We start from the raw sequence: 24,026 nt of genomic DNA on the forward strand, positions 1-24,026 counted from the left end.
ATATGCCAATATTTACAATCCAAAGAAGAAACTTAGAAAAATATTCCAGACCAAGGGCGTACTGAACCAACAACCTTGTTGCTCTGTGGAGCTCGGCACAGTTTTGATGAGGTCATCACTTGGTCACATGACCACACATATTGAGCAATATCATTAATTTGGGCGAAATCCAGGCAATACCTTTTCCGATATCCATCCATCCCATCCATTTTCTACCGCTTGTCTCTTTTAGGGTCGTGGGGGGTGCTGGAGCCTATCTCAGCTGCATTCGGGCGGAAGGCGGTGTACACCCTGGACAAGTCTCCACCTCATCGCATTTTACATTAATATAACTCAATAATATCAGACATCCCTACTTAGTGATATGATTCAGTAAGTTCTATGACTGAGCTTTTTGGAAGATTTCATAACTTACCGTATTTTTCGGACTATAAGGCGCACTTAAAATCCTTTCATTTTCTCAAAACTCGACAGTGCGCCTTATAACCCGGTGCGCCTAATGTACGGCATAATTTTGGTTGTGCTTACCGACCTTAAAGCAATTTTATTTGGTACATGATGTAATGATAAGTGTGACCAGTAGATGGCAGTCACACATAAGAGATACGTGTAGACTGCAATATGACTCAAGTAAACAACACCAAAATTGTACATGTTTCATTGAAAATCTAGAATATTACACACAGCGCTTAAAAATCTATCAAAATGTTTTAGTAGGACTTTGGTAAGCTATGAAGCCACACCACTTGATGGATTGTACTGTGCTTCAACATAGGAGTATTATTATGGTGTGTGTGTATAAGGTAAGACATATTATCTGGTGTTTTGATTCACAATATTATGCAAAAGCAACTTGTCTTATCTTCTGGTACCTGCTGATCTGTATTTGAGATCTGCATAAGTCCTGAAAATTTGCACACGTGCGCCTTGATAGTCCATGGTGACACCGTAGTCAATAAGCTTCTTCTTTTTCTCTATCTTCTTGTTATGTGACATTCATCCTCCACTGTTGCCATTTCTAATATAAAGTAGTGTAAAGTTCTTACTTATATTGGTCAGTAAACTCACCATGAAAGCACTAAAACATACCGGTGTAGTGAGTTACATTATTCACCCAAGGAACTTTAGTTATTGGAGAGTTCTGGTCGGGACACATTTCGGGTGTTGTTGTTGCACTAGTGAGCCATGGATGAGGAGATGCTGCTCAGTTATTGATTGAAGTAAAGTCTGAATGTCATTAAAACAGTTAGCGCCATCTTTTGACACTTCTTCCACTCCCGCCCTTGCACGCTACACCGCTACAACAAAGATGATGCTGTCCAAGTGGAGGCACGTAAATAAGACCGCCCACAAAACGGCGCATCCTGAAGAGACTGTCAGAAAGCGACTTGAAGATGATGGGTAAAACATCATCTATGCAACATTTTTGAGCAAAGAACCACCATTACATGTTATGTAGACCACAAGGAAGTCTTTTACATTCCGAAAAAAAATCATAATAATTAGGGATGTCCGATAATGGCTTTTTGCCGATATCCGATATTCCGATATTGTCCAACTCTTTAAAGGGGAACATTATCACCAGACCTATGTAAGCGTCAATATATACCTAGATGTTGCAGAAAAAAGACCATATATTTTTTTAACCGATTTCCGAACTCTAAATGGGTGAATTTTGGCGAATTAAACGCCTTTCCATTATTCGGTCTCGGAGCGATGACGTCACAATGTGACGTCACATCGGGAAGCAATCCGCCATTTTCTCAAACACTGAGTCAAATCAGCTCTGTTATTTTCCATTTTTTCGACTGTTTTCCGTACCTTGGAGACATCATGCCTCGTCGGTGTGTTGTCGGAGGGTGTAACAACACGAACAGGGACGGATTCAAGTTGCACCAGTGGCCCAAAGATGCGAAAGTGGAAAGAAATTGGACGTTTGTTCCGCACACTTTACCGACGAAAGCTATGCTACGACAGAGATGGCAAGAATGTGTGGATATCCTGCGACACTCAGAGCAGATGCATTTCCAACGATAAAGTCAAAGAAATCTGCCGCCAGACCCCCAGGAAAAGAGAGCGGATGAGGGTATGTCTACAGAATATATTAATTGATGATAACTGGGCTGTCTGCACTCTCAAAGTGCATGTTGTTGCCAAATGTATTTCATATGCTGTAAAACTAGTTCATAGTTGTTAGTTTCCTTTAATGCCAAACAAACACATACCAATCGTTGGTTAGAAGGCGATCGCCTAATTCGTCCTCGCTTTCTCCCGTGTCGCTGACTGTCGTGTCGTTTTCGTCGGTTTCGCTTGCATAGGGTTCAAACCGATATGGCTCAATAGCTTCAGTTTCTTCTTCAATTTCGTTTTCGCTACCTGCCTCCACACTACAACCATCCGTTTCAATACATGCGTAATCTGTTGAATCGCTTAAGCCGCTGAAATCCGAGTTTGAATCCGAGCTAATGTCGCTATAAACTTGCTGTTCTATCCGCCATGTTTGTTTGTGTTGGCATCACTGTGTGACGTCACAGGAAAATGGACGGGTGTATATAACGATGGTTAAAATCAGGCACTTTGAAGCTTTTTTTAGGGATATTGCGTGATGGGTAAAGTTTTGAAAAAAACTTCGAAAAATAAAATAAGCCACTGGGAACTGATTTTTAATGGTTTTAACCCTTCTGAAATTGTGATAATGTTCCCCTTTAATTACCGATACCGATATCAACCGATATATACAGTCGTGGAATTAACACATTATTATGCCTAATTTGGACAACCAGGTATGGTGAAGATAAGGTACTTTTAAAAAAAATTTATAAAATAAATGAAGATAAATACATTAAAAACATTTTCTTGAATAAAAAAGTAAGTAAAACAATATAAAAACAGTTACATTGAAACTAGTAATTAATGAAAATTATTAAAATTAACTGTTAAAGGTTAGTACTATTAGTAAATCATGTGTGCTTAAGGACTGTATCCCTTGCAGACTGTATTGATATATATTGATGTATAATTTAGGAACCAGAATATTAAAAACAGAAAGAAACAACCCTTTTGTGTGAATGAGTGTAAATGGGGGAGGGAGATTTTTTGGGTTGTTGCACTAATTGTAAGTGTATCTTGTGTTTTTAATAATAATATGACTCCTTTAATGCGCCTTATAATCCGGTGCGCCTTTTTAATGAAAATAGACCTCATTGGCAGTGTACCCTATGGTCCGAAAAATACGGTAATTTATTTTCTGTCCATGATCTGAGGAATAATTCTACTTCCACATGTCCAGAAAAGATAATAATATGGAAGTTTCCAACTCATGGTCATATGAAAAAAAGTCCAATCAAAGACCACTGGCAGTGTTGTGTGATGTCATAGTTAGCTGAGAAGCATTTCACCTCCAGTGGTAGTCATAATGGAGGCTGCAGTAATTACGCCCTTGCTGGGATAGTTGCTTCCTCAGAAGAGAATCCTGAATTAGGTCACCCCAGCAGCTCCCTGTAGTGCATCTTAAAAGTACACTGAATCAATTAAGCGTGCTCATGCTCCGCTGATTATTTTGGCCTTGTTGTACCACGCAGAGAATTTCAAATAGGCCGACTAGTTTTGAATAACGAGCCTGGACGGCGCTGACTAACTGCGTCGGTGTGGGAGTTTCTTCTGTGCCAAATCAACTCCCTGGCTGATTGCCTGCGTATGAGCGGAGGTGTAATAGCTGATTATGTGCTGCGGCAGGACATATTTAGTTGTGAAATCTCTTCTTCTGCACGATATGCTGCAGCTTCTGTGTCCGCTCACCTGAAAGCAGTCAAGGCCTGACGTGATCAAACCTTGTCTCGACTCGTTAAACGTGGCAACATGTGCAGCGTGAGCGAGGCCCGCTTTAACGTGGCCAACATGACCGAGTCTCGCCAACTATTTCTCACCGCCGACCCAACCCTCCTCGTTTGTTTTTCTCTTTCATTTCCATCCAAAGTTTTCCAAACCTCCTTTATGGAAATCGGTGGAGCCGCAGCCTCAACAAATGATGAAAAGCTTTTATTTTGTGGAGAAGCATACTTACCTTTTCACCTAATAGTGATGTTTCACTTCAAAGCGAGGATGCGCGATTAGGGCCGGCATTGTACTGTGTCTGTGTCCTCTCAGTTCAAAGGCAGAGTTTGAATAGGCCGTTTCATGTGAAGTCTTTTCAAACACTCTTTTAATGCAGTTTACCTGCTTTTGATGACCAGATGAGTCTGATTTTCATCACACTGGGACATGTAACCCCACATTGTTACAGCAAAGACCAGTGAGGAATTGAGTCTTCACTATCAATCTATCAATCAATCAATCAATCAATGTTTACTTATATAGCCCTAAATCACAAGTGTCTCAAAGGGCTGCACAAGCCACAACGACATCCTCGGCTCAGATCCCACATCAGGGCAAGGAAAAACTCAACCCAATGGGATGACAATGAGAAACCTTGGAGGGGACCGCAGATGTGGCGACCCCCCCCCTGGGCAACCGGTGCAATGGACGTCGAGTGGATCTAACATTATGGTGTAAGAGTCCAGTCCATAGTGGATCTAACATAATAGTGTGAGAGTCCAGTCCAAAGTGGATCTAACATAATAGTGTAAGAGTCTAGTCTATAGTGGATCTAACATAATAGTGTGAAAGCCCAGTCCATAGTGGACTTAACATAATAGTGTGAGAGTCCAGTCCATAGTGGATCTAACATAATAGTGTGAGAGTCCAGTCCATGGTGGATCTAACATAATAGTGTGAGAGTCCAGTCCATAGTGGATCTAACATAATAGTATGAGAGTCCAATCCATAGAGGATCTAACATAATAGTGTGAGAGTCCAGTCCATAGTGGATCTAACATAATAGTGTGAGAGTCCAGTCCATAGTGGATCTAACATAATAGTGTGAGAGTCCAGTCCATAGTGGATCTAACATAATAGTGTGAGAGTCCAGTCCATAGTTGATCTAACATAATATTGTGAAAGTCCAGCCCATAGTGGATCTAGCATAATAGTGTGAGAGTCCAGTCCATAGTGGATCTAACATAATAGTGTGAGAGTCCAGTCCATAGTGGATCTAACATAATAGTGTGAGAGTCCAGTCCAAAGTGGATCTAACATAATAGTGTGAGAGTCTAGTCTATAGTGGATCTAACATAATAGTGTGAGAGTCCAGTCCAAAGTGGATCTAACATAATAGTGTAAGAGTCTAGTCTATAGTGGATCTAACATAATAGTGTGAAAGTCCAGTCCATAGTGGACTTAACATAATAGTGTGAGAGTCCAGTCCATAGTGGATCTAACATAATAGTGTGAGAGTCCAGTCCATGGTAGATCTAACATAATAGTGTGAGAGTCCAGTCCATAGTGGATCTAACATAATAGTATGAGAGTCCAGTCCATAGAGGATCTAACATAATAGTGTGAGAGTCCAGTCCATAGTGGATCTAACATAATAGTGAGAGTCCAGTCCATGGTGGATCTAACATAATAGTGTGAGAGTCCAGTCCATAGTGGATCTAGCATAAAAGTGAGAGTCCAGTCCATAGTGGATCTAACATAATAGTGAGAGTCCAGTCCATGGTGGATCTAACATAATAGTGTGAGAGTCCAGTCCATAGTGGATTTAACATAATAGTGTGAGAGTCCAGTCCATAGTGGGGCCAGCAGGAGACACTAACAAACTTAAAGGGGAACTGCCCTTTTTTATTTTATTTTACCTATCGCTCACAATCATTATGAAAAACATGACAACGGATGGATTTTTTTAATGCATTTTAAATATTAAATAAACGTAAATAAAAGTCTGCGCAGCTCCACTATTTTGCCCATAAAATCCAATAAATAGCCTTTCAAAAAGCGGCAACAATACTCCCATTACATTTCGTGACTTGAATATTAACAAGTATTAGTGATATTGTTATTATAAGCGCTAACGCAGACAAATTATTTATAGTGATCACAAACTTCTGTCCCTATGTTGACATCATCCAGTGGTCTGCTGCTTCCTCGCTTCCCTGCTGCCTGTAAAGAGTCGTAATTTTACTCAACAAAAGTCACAATTTTATAAGAAAACTGTAAAATGTTGGCAATACTATGTATATACTGTATATGCTAGCTCTTCATTTGCTAATGTTTTTTTTTCTAGCATTTTATCTAATGTTGTACATTCCATCCATCCATCCATTTTCTACCGCTTATTCCCTTTTGGGGTCGCGGGGGGCGCTGGAGCCTATCTCAGCTACAATCGGGCGGAAGGCGGTGTACACCCTGGACAAGTCGCCACCTCATCGCAGGGCATGTTGTACATTGTAATTTGTAATTTGGTTACTTGGCGCCATGTTACAAGTAGGCTCGCTGTTAGCCTGTTAGCATGCTGAGTTTTTATGCCAGCATTTTAGCTAATGTGACACATTTACAACTAAAATATATAGATTATGTTACTTTGCAACCTCTTGGAGTATGTTAACTCCCCCAACTATACTAAGATTCATACTACATTTCAGTACAGCTTCTGCTTTTCACCTCAAACCATTTTAACATTCTATTTCCACTTCCAAACTACCGTATTTTTCAGAGTATTAGTTGCACCTGCCGAAAATGCATAATAAAGAAGGAAAAGAACATATATAAGTCGCACTGGAGTATAATTCGCATTTTTTGGGGAAATGTATTTGATAAAACCCAACACCAAGAATAGAAATTTGAAAGGCAATTTAAAATAAATAAAGTATAGTGAACAACAGGCTGAATAAATGTACGTTATATGAGGCATAAATAACCAACTGAGAACGTGCCTGGTATGTTAACGTAACATATTATGGTAAGAGTCATTCAAATAACTATAACATATAGAACATGCTATACGTTTACCAAACAATCTGTCACTCCTAATCGCTAAATCCCATGAAATCTTATACGTCTAGTCTCTTACGTGAATGAGCTAAAAAATATTATTTGATATTTTACGGTAATGTGTTAATAATTTCACACATAAGTCGCTCCTGAGTATAAGTCGCACCCTCGACCAAACTATGAAAAAAACTGCGACTTATAGTTCGAAAAATACGGTATTTATACATTTCACTAGCATTTCAGTTTAGCGTCAGCTTTTCAACATTCAAACAATTTTAACATTCAAACCATTTCAGCATTTAAACAATTCAACAAATGGGAATATATGAGCATACCAGCAGTCGTCCTCTTAATGACAGCAGACCTTGTACAGTAAGTGATGTTTTATTATGTTTGTTCGCTCCCATAAAGTCTGCAGTGAGTAATAATCAGTGATGAAGAAAAAAAAAAGCAAATGTCATGCGTTGTTTAAATTAATGCGCCGTGTATCCTTAAATTGATCAAAATACATAAATATTAAATGTTATTATAAAAGTGCCCGTTACTACATTCAATATATACTTACATCATGTATATAAGACCCTAATGGAGGTGTTGTTTTAGGAGCTCTATAGGCAGAATTAAACGGGTACCATAGGCTCCATTATAAGCTGACTTTTGATTGTATTTATTTCATATTTAGAATGCATTAAAAAAATTAACTAATCCATCATCATGACTTTCATAATGATTGTGAACGACAAGCAAAATTCCCCCCCCAAAAAAAGTGCAGTTCCCCTTTAACTAGATTGAACAAAAATATAAACGCAACACTTTTGTTTTTGCTCCCATTATTCAAGAGTTTAATTCAAATATCTAAAACTTTTACTGTCTACACAAAAGACCAATGCCTCTCGAATATTGTTCACTAATCCGTCTAAATCTGTGTTAGTGAGCATTTCTTCTTTGCCAAGATAATCCATCTCACCTCACAGGTGTGGCATATCAAGATGCTGATTAAACAGCATGATTATTGCACAGGTGTGCCTTAGGCTGCCCACAATAAAAGGCCACTCTGAAATGTGCAGTTTTGCTTTAGTGGTGGCCCGGGGGGGGGGATCAGAAAAGCAGTCAGGTCAGTATCTAGTGTGACTACCATTTGCCTCACGCAGTGCAACACATCTCCTTTGCATAGTGTTGATCAGGTTGTTGATTGAGGCCTGTGGAATGTTGGTCCACTCCCCTTCAATGGTTGTGCCAAGTTGCTGGATAATGGCAGGAAGTGGAAGACGTAGTCGTATACGCCGATCCACAGCTTCCCAAATCTGGTGAGTATGCTGGCCTTGCAAGAACTGGGATGTTTTCAGCATCCAGCAATTGTGTACATATCTTTGCAACATGGGGCCGTGCATTATCATGCTGCAACATGAGGTGATGGTCTCGGGCGAATGGCACAACAATGGGCCTCAGGATCTCGTCACGGTATCTCTGTGCATTCAAAATGCCATCAATAAAATGCACTGCGTTCGTTGTCCATAACATACACCTGCCCATACCCACACCATAACCCCACCCACACCACTCCATTCACAACGTTGACATCAGAAAATCGCTCTCCCACACGACACCACACGCTGTCTGCCATCTGCCCTGAACAGGGAAAACCGGGATTTATCCGTGAAGAGAACACCTCTCCAATGTGCCAGACAGACGCCATCTAATGTGAGCGTCTACCCACTCAAGTCAATTATGAAGACGAACTGCAGTCAGGTCGAGACCCCGATGAAGACCACGAGCATGCAGATAAACCTCCCTAAGACGGTTTCTCACAGTTCGTGCAGAAATTCTTTGGTTATGCAAACCCATTGTTGCAGCAGCTGTCCGGGTGGCTGGTCTCAGACGATCGTGGAGGTGCACCTGCTGGATGTCGAGGCATACTTGCCAACCCTCCCGAATTTTCCGGGAGACTCCCGAATTTCAGTGCCTCTCCCGAAAATCTCCCGGGACAACCATTCTCGCGAATTTCTCCCGATTTCCAGCCGGACTTAAGGCACGCCCCCTGTGCGGACCTGAGTGAGGACAGCTTGTCGTCACGTCCGCTTAGCCAACCAAAAAGTAACCACAGAACAATAGTGTTCTGTGGTTACTTTTTGGTTGGCCAATGGTTTACGTTGTATTGCGCACCCTGACGGCACGTGTGGGAGTCGGTTCTGAAGTATGAACTAAAGAGACGTAACTTCGTCACCTCGCCTGGTTATTGATTCCAACCCAGAATATTACACTGCCCATACCTACGCTCCTTCAAAGGCTGTGCTACTGGCTGCAAAGCATTGCACTTTCAAATACAACAATGAGTAGAGAGGAGTGTTATGTGTAAATAAAGGAATACTGAAATTCAAGTATTTATTTTATTTATATGTATATATATAATAATAAAATACATATATATATATATATAGCTTGAATTCACTTAAAGTCAAGTATTTGTTTTATTTATTTATTATATATATATATATATATATATATATATATATATATATATATATATATATATATATATATATATATATAAGAAATACTTGAATTTCAGTGAATTCTAGCTATAAATATACTCTTCCCCCCTTAACCCCGCCCCCTGGCCCCGCCCCCCGACCTCGTCCACCTCAACCCCCCCCAAATCTCCCGAATTTGGAGGTCTCAAGGTTGGCAAGTATGTGTAGAGGTTCTGGCCTGGTGAGGTTACACGTGGTCTGCGGTTGTGAGGACGGTTGGATGTACTGCCAAATACTCTGAAACGGCTTGTAGTAGGGAAATGAACATTAAATTCAAGGGCAACAGCTCTGGTGGACATTCCTGCAGTCAGCATGCCAACTGCACGCTCCCTCAAAACGTGTGACATCTGTGACATTGTGCTGCATATTTTAATGTGACCTTTTATTGTGGGCAGCCTAAGGCACACCTGTACAATAATCATACTGTTTAATCAGCATCTTGATATGCCACACCTGTGAGGTGAGATGGATTATCTTGGTAAAGAAGAAATGCTCACTAACACAGATTTACACAGATTAGTGAACAATGTTTAAGAGTAATAGGTCTTTTGTGTAGATAATACAAGTTTTACATCTTTGAGTTCAACTCTTGAAAAATAGGAGCAAAAGCGAAAGTGTTGCGTTTATTTTTGTGTTCGGGGTGGCGGGGGTGCTCCAGCACCCCCGCCACCCCGAGAGGGACAAGCGGTAGTAAATGGATGGATGTACAGTGGACATGATGCAAAACTTGCCTAATGCTCATTTTAAGAGCTGTAAAGATATTTACCTTCTTTCCATTATTTTATGACTCCTTACTAACACATTTTGAACTTTAAAATAAGTGACTCAGACTTAGACAAACTTTATTGATCCACAAGGGAAATTGTTCTGTGACAATTAAGTTACCCCTGCCAATAGTAAAACATGAAAACGAAAAAAATTGCATAGTCATACTACAATTTGTGTTGATCGTTGTTGGTCTGGACCCCAGGATACAGAGACAGCAGGCGAAGTGCAGATAAAAAACGTATTATTAGTGAAAGCACAACAAAAATGGTGCAGCAGAGACATGTTCAATGGGAGACAGGTCTGGACTACAGGCAGGCCAGTCTAGTTCCCGCACTCTTTTACTATGAAGCCACGCTGTTGTAACATGTGGCTTGGCATTGTCTTGCTGAAATAAGCAGGGGCGTCCATGATAACGTTGCTTGGATGGCAACATATGTTGCTCCAAAAGCTGTATGTACCTTTCAGCATTAATGGTGCCTTCACAGATGTGTAAGTTACCCATGTCTTGGGCACTAATACACCCCCATACCATCACACATGCTGGCTTTTACACTTTGTGCCTAGAACAGTCCGGATGGTTCTTTTCCTCTTTGTTCCGGAGGACACAACGTCCACAGTTTCCAAAAACAATTTGAAATGTGGACTCGTCAGACCACAGAACACTTTTACACTTTGTATCAGTCCATCTTAGATGAGCTCAGACCCAGCCTTGTTGATGAATGGCTTTGGCCTTTGATAATATGATGGAGCGTAGATGGTGAAATCCCTAAATTCCTTGCAATAGCTGGTTGAGAAATGTTGTTCTTAAACAATTTGCTCAGGCATTTGTTGACAAAGTGGTGACCCTCGCCCCGTCCTTGTTTGTGAATGACTGAGCATTTCATGGAAGCTGCTTTTATACCCAATCATGGCACCCACCTGTTCCCAATTAGCCTGTTCACCTGTGGGATGTTACAAATAAGTCTTTGATGAGCATTCCTCAACTTTCTCACTATTTTTTGCCACTTGTGCCAGCTTTTTTGAAACATGTTGCAGGCATCAAATTCCAAATGAGCTAATATTTGCAAAAAAATAACAAAGTTTTCCAGTGTGAACGTTAAACATCTTGTCTTTGCAGTCTATTCAATTGAATATAAGTTGAAAAGGATTTGCAAATCATTGTATTCTCTTTTTATTTACCATTTACACAACGTGACAACTTCACTGCTTTTGGGGTTTGTATATTATGACTGTCATCGGGGTAAATTCCATGTGTTTTTTGTTAAACAAAACTCCCTATTTTTTGGGGGAAAAAATTGATTTGCTAACCTTAATGTATACCAAAAATAAATGCTGATCTTCAAATATGCTGGGATCCTCTGTAGTTGTACTGGTGTATTACAAACCCCGTTTCCATATGAGTTGGGAAATTGTGTTAGATGTAAATATAAATGGAATACAATGATTTGCAAATCATTTTCAACCCATATTCAGTTGAATATGCTACAAAGAGAACATATTTGATGTTCAAACTGATAACCTTTTTTTTTTTTGCAAATAATCATTAACCTTAGAATTTGATGCCAGCAACACGTGACAAATAAGTTGGGAAAGGTGGCAATAAATACTGATAAAGTTGAGGAATGCTCATCGAACACTTATTTGGAACATCCCACAGGTGTGCAGGCTAATTGGGAACAGGTGGGTGCCATGATTGGGTATAAAAGTAGATTCCATGAAATGCTCAGTCATTCACAAACAAGGATGGGGCGAGGGTCACCACTTTGTCAACAAATGCGTGAGCAAATTGTTGAACAGTTTAAGAAAAACCTTTCTCAACCAGCTATTGCAAGGAATTTAGGGATTTTATCATCAAAGGGTTCAGAGAATCTGGAGAAATCACTGCACGTAAGCAGCTAAGCCCGTGACCTTCGATCCCTCAGGCTGTACTGCATCAACAAGCGACATCAGTGTGTAAAGGATATCACCACATGGGCTCAGGAACACTTCAGACGCCCACTGTCAGTAACTATAGTTGGTCGCTACATCTGTAAGTGCAAGTTAAAACTCTCCTATGCAAGGCGAAAAACGTTTATCAACAACACCCAGAAACGCCGTCGGCTTCGCTGGGCCTGAGCTCATCTAAGATGGACTGATACAAAGTGGAAAAGTGTTCTGTGGTCTGACAGACCAAAAACATTTCAAATTGTTTTTGGAAACTGTGGACGTCGTGTCCTCCGGACCAAAGAGGAAAAGAACCATCCGGATTGTTATAGGCGCAAAGTTGAAAAGCCAGCATGTGTGATGGTATGGGGGTGTATTAGTGGCCAAGACATGGGTACCGTATTTTCCGCACTATAAGGCGCACCGGATTATTAGCCGCACCTTCTATGAATTACATATTTCATAATTTTGTCCACCAATAAGCCGCCCCGGACTAAAAGCCGCGCCTACGCTGCGCTAAAGTGAATGTCAAAAAAACGCTGCGCTAAAGTGAATGTCAAAAAAACAGTCAGATAGTTCAGTCAAACTTTAATAATATATTGAAAACCAGCGTTCTAACAACTCTGTCCCAAAATGTACAAATGTGCAATCACAAACATAGTAAAATTCAAAATGGTGTAGAGCAATAGCAACATACCGGTAATGTTGCTCGAACGTTAATGTCACAACACACAACACACAAAATAAACATAGCGCTCACTTTCTGAAGTTATTCTTCATTCGTACCGGTAAATCCTTCGAATTCTTCGTCTTCGGTGTCCGAATTGAAAAGTTGCGCTAGCGTGGCTTCCAAAATGGCGGGCTCCGTCTCTTCGAAATCATCGGATTCAGTGTCGCTGTTGTTGTGCAGCAGTTCTGTGAATCCTGCCTTCCGGAAAGCTCGGACCACAGTTGTGACAGAAATATCTGCCCAGGCATTTACAATCCACTGGCAGATGTTGGCGTATGTTGTCCGGCGTTGTCTGCCCGTCTTAGTGAAGGTGTGTTCGCCTTCGGTCATCCATTTTTCCCACGCAGTTCGCAGTCGTGATTTGAATGCCCTGTTGACACCAATATCCAGCGGTTGGAGTTCTTTGGTTAATCCACCCGGAATGACGGCGAGTGTTGTATTTGTGTGCTTCACTTGTTTTTTGACACCATCTGTGATGTGGGCGCGCATAGAGTCATATATCAACATGGACGGAGCAGCGTGAAAAAAGCCACCCGGCCGCTTCGCGTAAACTTCCCTTAACCACTCGCTCATCTTTTCTTCATCCATCCATCCCTTCGAGTTAGCTTTTATGATGACGCCGGCTGGAAAGGTCTCTTTTGGCAAGGTCTTCCTTTTGAATATCACCATGAGTGGAAGTTAGCATGGCAAGCTAGAACCACAGTGAAGGATGACTTCTCATTCCCTGTGGAGCGAATATTCACCGTACGTGCTCCCGTTCCACAGTGCGGTTCAGTTGCTGTGAAATACGGTAGTAATCCGTGTGCGGATGGAGAGATTGCGTCTTTTTATGACCCGGATCGTTTAGTAGGAGCCATTTTGTGGTCTTTACAGATGTAAACAGGAAATGAAACGTACGGTGATATCCGCGCGTTTTTTCTTCTTCTTCCGGGGGCGGGTGAAGCGCTTCCTTTTCTATGGGGGCGGGTGAAGCGCTTCCTGTTCTATGGGGGCGGGTGCTTTCCTTGGCGGTTGCTTGCGTAGAAGAAGAAGCGCTTCCTGTTCTACCGGGAAAAAAGATGGCGGATGTTTACCGAAGTTGCGAGACCGAAACTTTATGAAAATGAATCGTAATAAAGCGCACCGGGTTATTAGGCGCACTGTCAGCTTTTGAGAAAAATTGTGGTTTTTAGGTGCGCCTTATAGTGCGGAAAATACGGTAACTTACACATCTGTGAAGGCGCCATTAATGCTGAAAGGTACATACAGGTTTCGGAGCGACATATGTTGCCATCCAAGCAACGTTACCATGGACGCCCCTGCTTATTTCAGCAAGACAATGCCAAGCCACGTGTTACATCAACGTGGCTTCATAGTAAAAGAGTGCGGCTACTAGACTGGCCTGCCTGTAGTCCAGACCTGTCTCCCATTGAAAATGTGTGGCGCATTATGAAGCCTAAAATACCACAACGGAGACCCCCGGACTGTTGAACAACTTAAGCTGTACATCAAGCAAGAATGGGAAAGAATTCCACCTGAGAAGCTTAAAAAATGTGTCTCCTTAGTTCCCAAACGTTTACTGAGTGTTGTTAAAAAGGAAAGGCCATGTAACACAGTGGTGAACATGCCCTTTCCCAACTACTTTGGCACGTGTTGCAGCCATGAAATTCTAAGTTAATTATTATTTGCAAAAAAAAAAAATACAGTTAAAATATCTTGTCTTTGTAGTGCATTCAATATAATATGGGTTGAAAATGAATTGCTAATCATTGTATTCCGTTTATATTTACATCTAACACAATTTCCCAACTCATATGGAAACGGGGTTTGTAGAAAAAATTGTGACGCTCTTCACTAGCTCCTGATTGCCAGTGAATAAGTGGTCAACCCAAGCATCAACTGGATGCCAGATGTGCGTTGAGGGCTCTGAGTTGCCTGCAGACAGTATTAATGAAAGAAGTGGTGGAGCAGGGCGGAGAAAGGGAGGGAGGGTAAGAGGCGTCGAGGAAGAAGGAGATAAAAGAAGCTGTTGAGTTCATCAAAGGTCTGCTAATGACAAAAGACGCCATCAGGGTTAGGCTTGCTTTTGTTTCAGCTTCCTCACACCTGCTGCTGGTTGAGGAGCTTCCGAGTGCTGTTTTGTTGTCAACATTAGCATGCATATAGAATGCATCCAAGTTCTCTCCCTGCTAATCTTCGCAGTCACCAAAACGTTTCGGTCCCCAAAATGACTTCTCTTCTTCCACCTGCAGAGGAGGCCAGCATTCAGGCTGCAATGAGGGCGACTCACACAACAATAAGAGCGGCGTGTAAAAAAAAAAAAAAAAAAAAAAAAGAAGCCGTTATCCTGTACGCCATGAAATTTACTGACTTGAAAGTTTCCTCGCCGCCTCCGGTGCTGGAGTGGATTTGACAAATCAGAGCGTGAAATTGTGATTAGCCTCTCCCGGTTTGTAGAGCGAGGAGGGCACCAGCAGACTTGGCACGGCCAAAGGTGTAACCTGTTTTTGTTTTTTGTTTTTTTTGCCTTTGCCACCGCGCTCCCAGATGGAGCCGCCAGATGGCCAGCCAATAAACACTGGCCTGTGCGAAGACCTGGTCTCGGTCTGGGATGCGGAACAGGAAATTTGTCATAGCCAAAGGGGGGACAGGCACGTTTGTGTATTAATAAATGTGTTATATCATGTACTCCTTTGTACCTTATTCAGTGTCATCCAATATTGGGAACGTTAATAATTAGAGATGTTCGATATTATCGGCCGATAAATGCGTTAAAATGTATCGGTATCGTTTATTTTATTATCGGTATCGTTTTTTAAATTTTATTATTTTTATTGAATCAACATAAAAAACACAAGATACACTTACAATTAGTGCACCAACCCAAAAAACCTCCCTCCCCCATTCACACTCATTCATAATATTCTGGTTCCTACATTATATATCAATATATATCAATACAGTCTGCAAGGGATACAGTCCGTAAGCACACATGATTGTGCGTGCTGCTGGTCCACTAATAGTACTAACCTTTAACAGTTAATTTGACTAATTTCCATTAATTACTAGTTTCTATGTAACTGTTTTTATATTGTTTTACTTTCTTTTTTATTCAAGAAAATGTTTTTAATTTATTTATTTCATTATTATATTTTAAAAGTACATTATCTTCACCATACCTGGTTGTCCAAATTAGGCATAATAATGTGTTAATTCCACGACTGTATATATCGGTTGATATCGGTATCGGTAATTAAAGAGTTGGACAATATCGGAATATCGGATATCGGCAAAAAGCCATTATCGGACATCCCTATTAATAATGTTGTTTGAATTGAATATTGTTCAAATACAATTGGATGATTTTGCTCGTAACAATGGCGTGACACAATACATCCTGCAAGGTCGCGCATTTTATTGTTTAATTATTGCTTTTATGAGGTTGTCTGTCTCTCGACAGCTCATATGAAAAGTGTTCAGAGCGCTTCACTTTTTCCACATTTTGTTGTGTGACAGTCTTATTTGCAAAGTTTTTACATTTTACATTTTTACATTCATTTTCCCCCTCAGGATTCTACCCACAAGAGCCCATATTGACAAAACGTTTTTTCTTTAAATGTTTCAAATGTATTGATAATTAAAAAAACTAAGCCATTACATCTACAAACCCCATTTCCATATGAGTTGGGAAATTGTGTTAGATGTAAATATAAACGGAATACAATGATTTGCAAATCCTTTTCAACCCATATTCAGTTGAATGCACTACAAAGACAAGATATTTGATGTTCAAACTCATAAACTTTTTTTTTTTTTTTTTGCAAATAATCATTAACTTAGAATTTCATGGCTGCAACACGTGCCAAAGTAGTTGGGAAAGGGCATGTTCACCACTGTGTTACATGGCCTTTCCTTTTAAGTAAACGTTTGGGAACTGAGGAGACACATTTTTTAAGCTTCTCAGGTGGAATTCTTTCCCATTCTTGCTTGATGTACAGCTTAAGTTGTTCAACAGTCTGGGGGTCTCCGTTGTGGTATTTTAGGTTTCATAATGCGCCACACATTTTCAATGGGAGACAGGTCTGGACTACGGGCAGGCCAGTCTAGCACCCGCACACTTTTTTATTATGAAAAAAATGGGTTGTACTTGTATAGCGCTTTTCTACCTTCAAGGTACTCAAAGCGCTTTGACACTACTTCCACATTTACCCATTCACACACACATTCACACACACTGATGGAGGGAGCTGCCATGCAAGGCGCTAAACAGCACCCATCAGGAGCAAGGGTGAAGTGTCTTGCTCAGGACACAACGGACATGACGAGGTTGGTACTAGGTGGGGATTGAACCAGGGACCCTCGGGTCGCGCACGGCCACTCTTCCACTGCGCCACGCCGTCCCTGAAGCCACGTTGATGGCATTGTCTTGCTGAAATAAGGAGGGGCGTCCATGGTAACATTGCTTGGATGGCAACATATGTTGCTCCAAAAGCTGTATGTACCTTTCAGCATTAATGGCGCCTTCACATATGTGTAAGTTACCCATGTCTTGGGCACTAATACACCCCCATACCATCACAGATGCTGCCTTTTCAACTTTGCGCCTGTAACAATCTGGATGGTTCTTTTCCTCTTTGGTCCGGAGGACACCACGTCCACAGTTTCCAAAAACAATTTGAAATGTGGACTCGTCAGACCACAGAACACTTTTCCACTTTGTATCAGTCCATCTTAGATGAGCTCAGGCCCAGCGAAGCCGACGGCGTTTCTGGGTGTTACAGCACTTACAGATGTAGCGACCAATTGTAGTTACTGACAGTGGGTTTCTGAAGTGTTCCTGAGCCCATGTGGTGATATCCTTTACACACTGATGTCGCTTGTTGATGCAGTACAGCCTGAGAGATCGAAGGTCACGGGCTTAGCTGCTTACGTGCATATTACGGACCGTAGATGGTGAAATCCCTAAATTCCTTGCAATAGCTGGTTGAGAAAGGTTTTTCTTAAACTGTTCAACATTTTTGCTCACGCATTTGTTGACAAAGTGGTGACCCTCGCCCCATCCTTGTTTGTGAATGACTGAGCATTTCATGGAATCTACTTTTATACCCAATCATGGCACCCACCTGTTCCCAATTTGCCTGTTCACCTGTGGGATGTTCCAAATAAGTGTTTGATGAGCATTCCTCAACTTTATCAGTATTTATTGCCACCTTTCCCAACTTTGTCACGTGTTGCTGGCATCAAATTCTAAAGTTAATGATTATTTGCAAAAAAAAAAAAGTTTATCAGTTTGAACATCAAATATGTTGTCTTTGTAGCATATTCAACTGAATATGGGTTGAAAATGATTTGCAAATCATTGTATTCCGTTTATATTTACATCTAACACAATTTCCCAACTCATATGGAAACGGGGTTTGTATATGACGTGCCGGACATCATTCTACACAACAAAACAGATAAAAACTTGGAAGAGCGTAGAGGTCTACGACTTCTTTGTGTGTGACTGAGTCAAGGTCATTGGTATCAAGACTCTCTCGGATAAATAATGCCTTGTTTTTGCTCGGGTAATGTTGCATTTCGTGGTTCAACTTTGCGTATTGTTTGCTTGGTTTTTGTTGTGCGCACCGTTTACGAGCATGCAAGGTTTTCCCCCATCTCTACCAAAATATAACCCTAGTTATGTTGTGTAGGCGCTGAAAGCTTTATTTAAGATTGTTGCCTTTAGTAAAAACTGAACTCTTTTAGATTGTGCTCACACAAGTTTTCTTTTATTTAGACTAGACTAGAGGAGTGTTAGAATAATTATGTGTAAGTTATCACACAACTCTTATGCTTAAAGGCCGTTGCTATAGTTATTATCAATTGTGCTGAAGTTGTACTTTTCTATCTGTGCAAAGAGACAACTTGCAATCCAAGATTGCGAGTCGTCTCGTATCAGTGTTTGTGTCCAGACCCGGCCTGCTGACTGCCAAGGGCGAACATCGAGTACCGTGACGCAGACAAAACAGAGACAGGGCAATATCACAAGTGTCAGCACATTTCCATTTCTGAATAATCCTATATTGTGTCTAAGTGGGGCTGCTGAAATTACCCCCCTTCCTTCAGAAGCAGCCTCAGTGATGTAACCAGGCACTGTCAGAGTTTGTTGGTGACGAACCCCAAGATGCAGAGATGACGGCAGGCATTGAGCGAGAAAACATGATTTAATTAAACACTATGGCAAAAAAACAAACAAAAGGGTAACAACAAAAGGCGCACACAAGGTGGAGAACAAACTTGGCTATGAACTAAAATAGCAAAAATGCTAACTGTGGACAAGAAACAAAAACACTTACTGTGACACGAAGGAACTATGACATGAGCAGAGTGAACAAAAGTAGACAGAGCTACAACGACAGGTAGTAGTGACAACAAGTATTAGCGACAATGACAATGACACATAGCTCCTACAATAATCCAGCAGTGACTGGAGGGTAGGGCAGGTATAAATAGCAGCTGGCTGATTGACACCAGGTGTGGCCAGGTGCCAATCAGCCACAGCTGAGGGGACACAGCACTCAGGGAGACAAACAGGAAACAGAACCAAAACAAGAGCGCTGACAGGAAATACTACACGCACAGAGGAAAAACTAAAACACAACCAAACTGTCAGGGGCAAGCCTGACAGGCACCTCACGAATAAATAGGGGAGAACGTGGGCTGTGCCTTAGAGCGTAGGTTGGAACTGTAACTGAGTGTACAGCCCAATATGTCTCTCCTCATTGAGCAAAATTGAACTCTGTCTCTGCATGATTTCTTGCTTCTTGTCTGTTTAATAGATGTCATCAGTGTTTGAACCTGACAAGGAGTTGGTGCTTTACAAAACACATATCAAAAATGTGTTTTAAGAACTACGAATAATATCAAGATAATACTTAAATGAGAAATAGGAAAGGTTCAAAGTATATCAAACAAACTTTTAACCAAGTGTTCACTGCAAACTCATGCAGTCTTTGACGGGAGTATGTGCTCTTATTTTCGTCTTCTTTTGTAAAATCTTCCTGATTTCCTCTGGAGGAACTCTGAAGAAACGTTTATCCTTTTCGTGATTTTGAACGGTTCCAACAGCCAAAGACAACGGAAGCACAGAGCATTTTTCTTCGAAAATGGCAAAAATTCTGCCTCAAAGGCTAACATAACAGACGCTGGCTGGCCCGCCACTTTGAGCCTGGCATAGTAAAGGAGTGAATACAAGCTATAAAAACTCTGCCAGACTCAATTCCACCCGTTTGACTGATGAACATAATCACATCATTTTTTCAGAAAGTATAAATAACGACAATTGAAGATAGAATACTTTTAACCGCAACATCTTAGTGTAAAAAAAAACGTTATGATTAGTTCATTTTCAGAATCTGTTTGGTCTATTTTTAAACAAAGACAACAATCTGACGTTGTCTTTATTTTGAAGTTATCATAATGGTAAAAATAAAAATGAATGTAGAAGGTAGGGAGCAGTCTTTTTATGCTCCAGTTATGAAAATATTAGATTTTTAATTCATGGAAATTCATTTAATGCAGTCCTGTCCGGAACCAATTAACAGCGATAAACAAGAGATTACTGTTCAGCCTTTGCTGAAGACCTTATTGATGCGAGTCTTTTGGACTATGACAGCACAAGTTTGGCACAAATATCTCTGCAGCACCACTCAAGTGACATTTTTACAGAGATTTTGTTGAGCCACATCTCACCTTCACATGACCTTTTGTCCTTTGTCAGCATCGTTAAGCGTGTCTTAATTGCATTATGCTAAAACTTCCCTTTAGCATGGTACACAGCTTGATTCCCCTTAGTGGCGATGGACGGCTGACGAGCGCTCATAGAGCAGCAGCCGGCCTCTGTAGCTCCCACTCCCTCCCCTCTGTTGCAAGTTTTGTTGATTCTATGTAAATTGTTTATGTGTGCTGTGTCTATGAGTTGTTTTTTTCCGTTGGCCTCAGTCTGGACCCCGTCCTTGGAGTCCAGACTTTGACTGAATATTTGACCTGTTTCTCACCTTTTTTTTGTATGGGCCGCCGGAAGTTGGCAGACCCGTCAGCGATCCTTTTTCTGTCTTCCTGTAATGTTTGTCCTGCTCTTGAATGGGATTGTGCTAAAAATCTCAATTTCCCCTCGGGGATTATTAAAGTACTTCAATCAATCCCGGGCGACCGGTGCAATGGACGTCGAGTGGATCTAGTTAATAGTGTGAGAGTACAGTCCATAGTGGATCTAACATAATAGTATGAGATTCCAGTCTATAGTGGATCTAACATAATAGTGAGAGTCCAGTCCATAGTGGATCTAACATAATAGTGAGAGAGTCCAGTCCATAGTGGATCTAACATAATAGTGTGAGAGTCCAGTTAATAGTGGATCGAACATAATAGTGTGAGAGTCCAGTCCATAGTGGATCTAACATAATAGTGAGAGTCCAGTCCATAGTGGATCTAACATAATAGTGAGAGAGTCCAGTCCATAGTGGATCTAACATAATAGTGAGAGAATCCAGTCTATAGTGGATCTAACATAATAGTGAGAGTCCAATCCATAGTGGATCTAACATAATAGTGACAGTCCAGTCCATAGTGGATCTAACATAATAGTGTGAGAGTCCAGTCCATAGTGGATCTAACATAATAATGTGATAGTCCAGTCCATAGTGGATCTAACATAATACTGTGAGAGTCCAGTCCATAAGGGATCTAACATAATAGTGAGAGAATCCAGTCTATAGTGGATCTAACATAATAGTGTGAGAGTCCAGTCCATAGTGGATCTAACATAATAGTGAGAGAGTCCAGTTTATAGTGGATCTAACATAATAGTGTGAGAGTCCAGTCCATAGTGGATGTAACATAATAGTGAGAGAGTCCAGTCCATAGTGGATCTAACATAATATTGTGAGAGTCCAGTCCATAGTGGATTTAACATAATAGTGTGAGAATCCAGTCCATAGTGGATCCAACATAATAGTGAGAGTCCAGTCCATAGTGGATCTAACATAATAGTGAGAGAGTCCAGTCCATAGTGGATCTAACATAATAGTGTGAGAGTCCAGTTAATAGTGGATCGAACATAATAGTGTGAGAGTCCAGTCCATAGTGGATCTAACATAATAGTGAGAGTCCAGTCCATAGTGGATCTAACATAATAGTGAGAGAATCCAGTCTATAGTGGATCTAACATAATAGTGAGAGTCCAATCCATAGTGGATCTAACATAATAGTGACAGTCCAGTCCATAGTGGATCTAACATAATAGTGTGAGAGTCCAGTCCATAGTGGATCTAACATAATAATGTGATAGTCCAGTCCATAGTGGATCTAACATAATACTGTGAGAGTCCAGTCCATAGGGGATCTAACATAATAGTGAGAGAATCCAGTCTATAGTGGATCTAACATAATAGTGTGAGAGTCCAGTCCATAGTGGATCTAACATAATAGTGAGAGAGTCCAGTTTATAGTGGATCTAACATAATAGTGTGAGAGTCCAGTCCATAGTGGATGTAACATAATAGTGAGAGAGTCCAGTCCATAGTGGATCTAACATAATATTGTGAGAGTCCAGTCCATAGTGGATTTAACATAATAGTGTGAGAATCCAGTCCATAGTGGATCCAACATAATAGTGAGAGTCCAGTCCATAGTGGATCTAACATAATAGTGAGAGAGTCCAGTTCATAGTGGATCTAACATAATATTGTGAGAGTCCAGTCCATAGTGGAGCTAACATAATAGTGTGAGAGTCCAGTCCATAGTGGATCTAACATAATAGTGAGAGTCCAGTCCATAGTGGATCTAACATAATAGTGTGAGAGTCCAGTCCATAGTAGATCTAACATAATATTGTCAGAGTCCAGTCCATAGTGGATCTAACATAATAGTGTGAGAGTCCAGTCCATAGTGGATTTAACATAATATTGTGATAGTCCAGTCCATAGTGGATCTAACATAATAGTGAGAGTCCAGTCCATAGTGGGTCCAGCAGGAGACCATCCCTGACCATACTTCTGATTCTGATTCTGTACGATGGCAACAGTTTCACCCTGGAACAGACCATTTCTATTATTCTATCTATACTTCTATTGTTTCTTTTGAGGCTAAACGTAAAGGCAAAGATGCATTGTGTGAAAGCCCGTCCACTTTTTATTGTCTTTTACGTTTGATGTAACCTTGTACTTCATAATGGAGGAGGAGAATTCCCCTCCTTAAGGCAGGATTATCACATCCAGGGTGGGCTGCTGGGAGGTATAATGACCAGACCCGCCCTCCGTGACCCCCGGGCCAGGCCGCACATTGCCGAGGCTTTGCTCTTTGCTGGTGAATATGCACACTTCATAGCCTCAGAAGAGAGGGTCGAGGGGGGGGCGGGGCGGACTTGTATCGCATTGCAGGGAAAATTAGGGAGAGCAAAGTTAGAGTTTGTGTGTCGGGGGGGCTGTGAACAATGGCGGCTTTCTGTCAGACTGCAGCTTCAAAGCGCCGCTGAGTGACTGCTCGGAGTTCCACTTTGTTGTCCATCACTGAGGAAATTCACAGATGTTTTCTGGTACGAGACACCACTATAGCGGCTCAAGTGCCCTTAGCTTGCAGCGTTTCTCCCCTCTGCATCTCACCCCACGTAGGATACAACCCAGCAGACCCTCCACCCTTCCTCTTGTCACCCCCAAAACTTCACATCTGTCATAGCAGATAGTACAGAATGGTGACATGTTTTCTTTTTATTTTTAAGATATTAAACTTTCACGTGCAGCTCAACTATTCTTATAAAATCGCAGGACTTCTAACGTAGTTGCTTTCACAACACTGGCCAACCTCTGATTTAGCATTTTGAAACAGTTGTCCATAAAAAGTAATAAAAATAGGAATACTGTAGCACCACAACGTACAAACCCCGTTTCCATTTGAGTTGGGACATGGTGTTAGATGTAAATATAAACGGAATACAATGATTTGCAAATCATTTTCAACCCATATGCAGTTGAATATGCTACAAAGACAACATATTTGATGCAAATAATCATTAACTTTAGAATTTGATGCCAGCAACACGTGACAAAGAAGTTGGGAAAGGTGGCAATAAATACTGATAAAGTTGAGGAATGCTCATCAAAGACTTATTTGGAACATCCCACAGGTGAACAGGCAAATTGGGAACAGGTGGGTGCCATGATTGGGTATAAAAGTAGATTCCAAATGCG

General features: G+C 41.0%; 1 protein-coding gene across 5 annotated transcripts in view; it reads left to right on the top strand.

The window, feature by feature from the left end:
* Positions 1-24,026, top strand: part of myo3b (myosin IIIB) — a 304,160-nt gene that overhangs the window by 260,540 nt on the left and 19,594 nt on the right. The window contains exon 37 of one of the 5 annotated variants that reach the window (XM_061971642.2): positions 233-350. The exons of the other annotated variants lie outside the window; for them this stretch is intronic. The gene's annotated coding sequence lies outside the window, so the exon portion shown is untranslated. Of the gene's footprint in view, positions 1-232; positions 351-24,026 lie in introns of those variants that run through there. 5 annotated transcript variants of the gene reach the window in all.

Source organism: Nerophis lumbriciformis, linkage group LG13 (assembly GCF_033978685.3).
Source record: "Nerophis lumbriciformis linkage group LG13, RoL_Nlum_v2.1, whole genome shotgun sequence".
NCBI lineage: Eukaryota > Metazoa > Chordata > Actinopteri > Syngnathiformes > Syngnathidae > Nerophis > Nerophis lumbriciformis.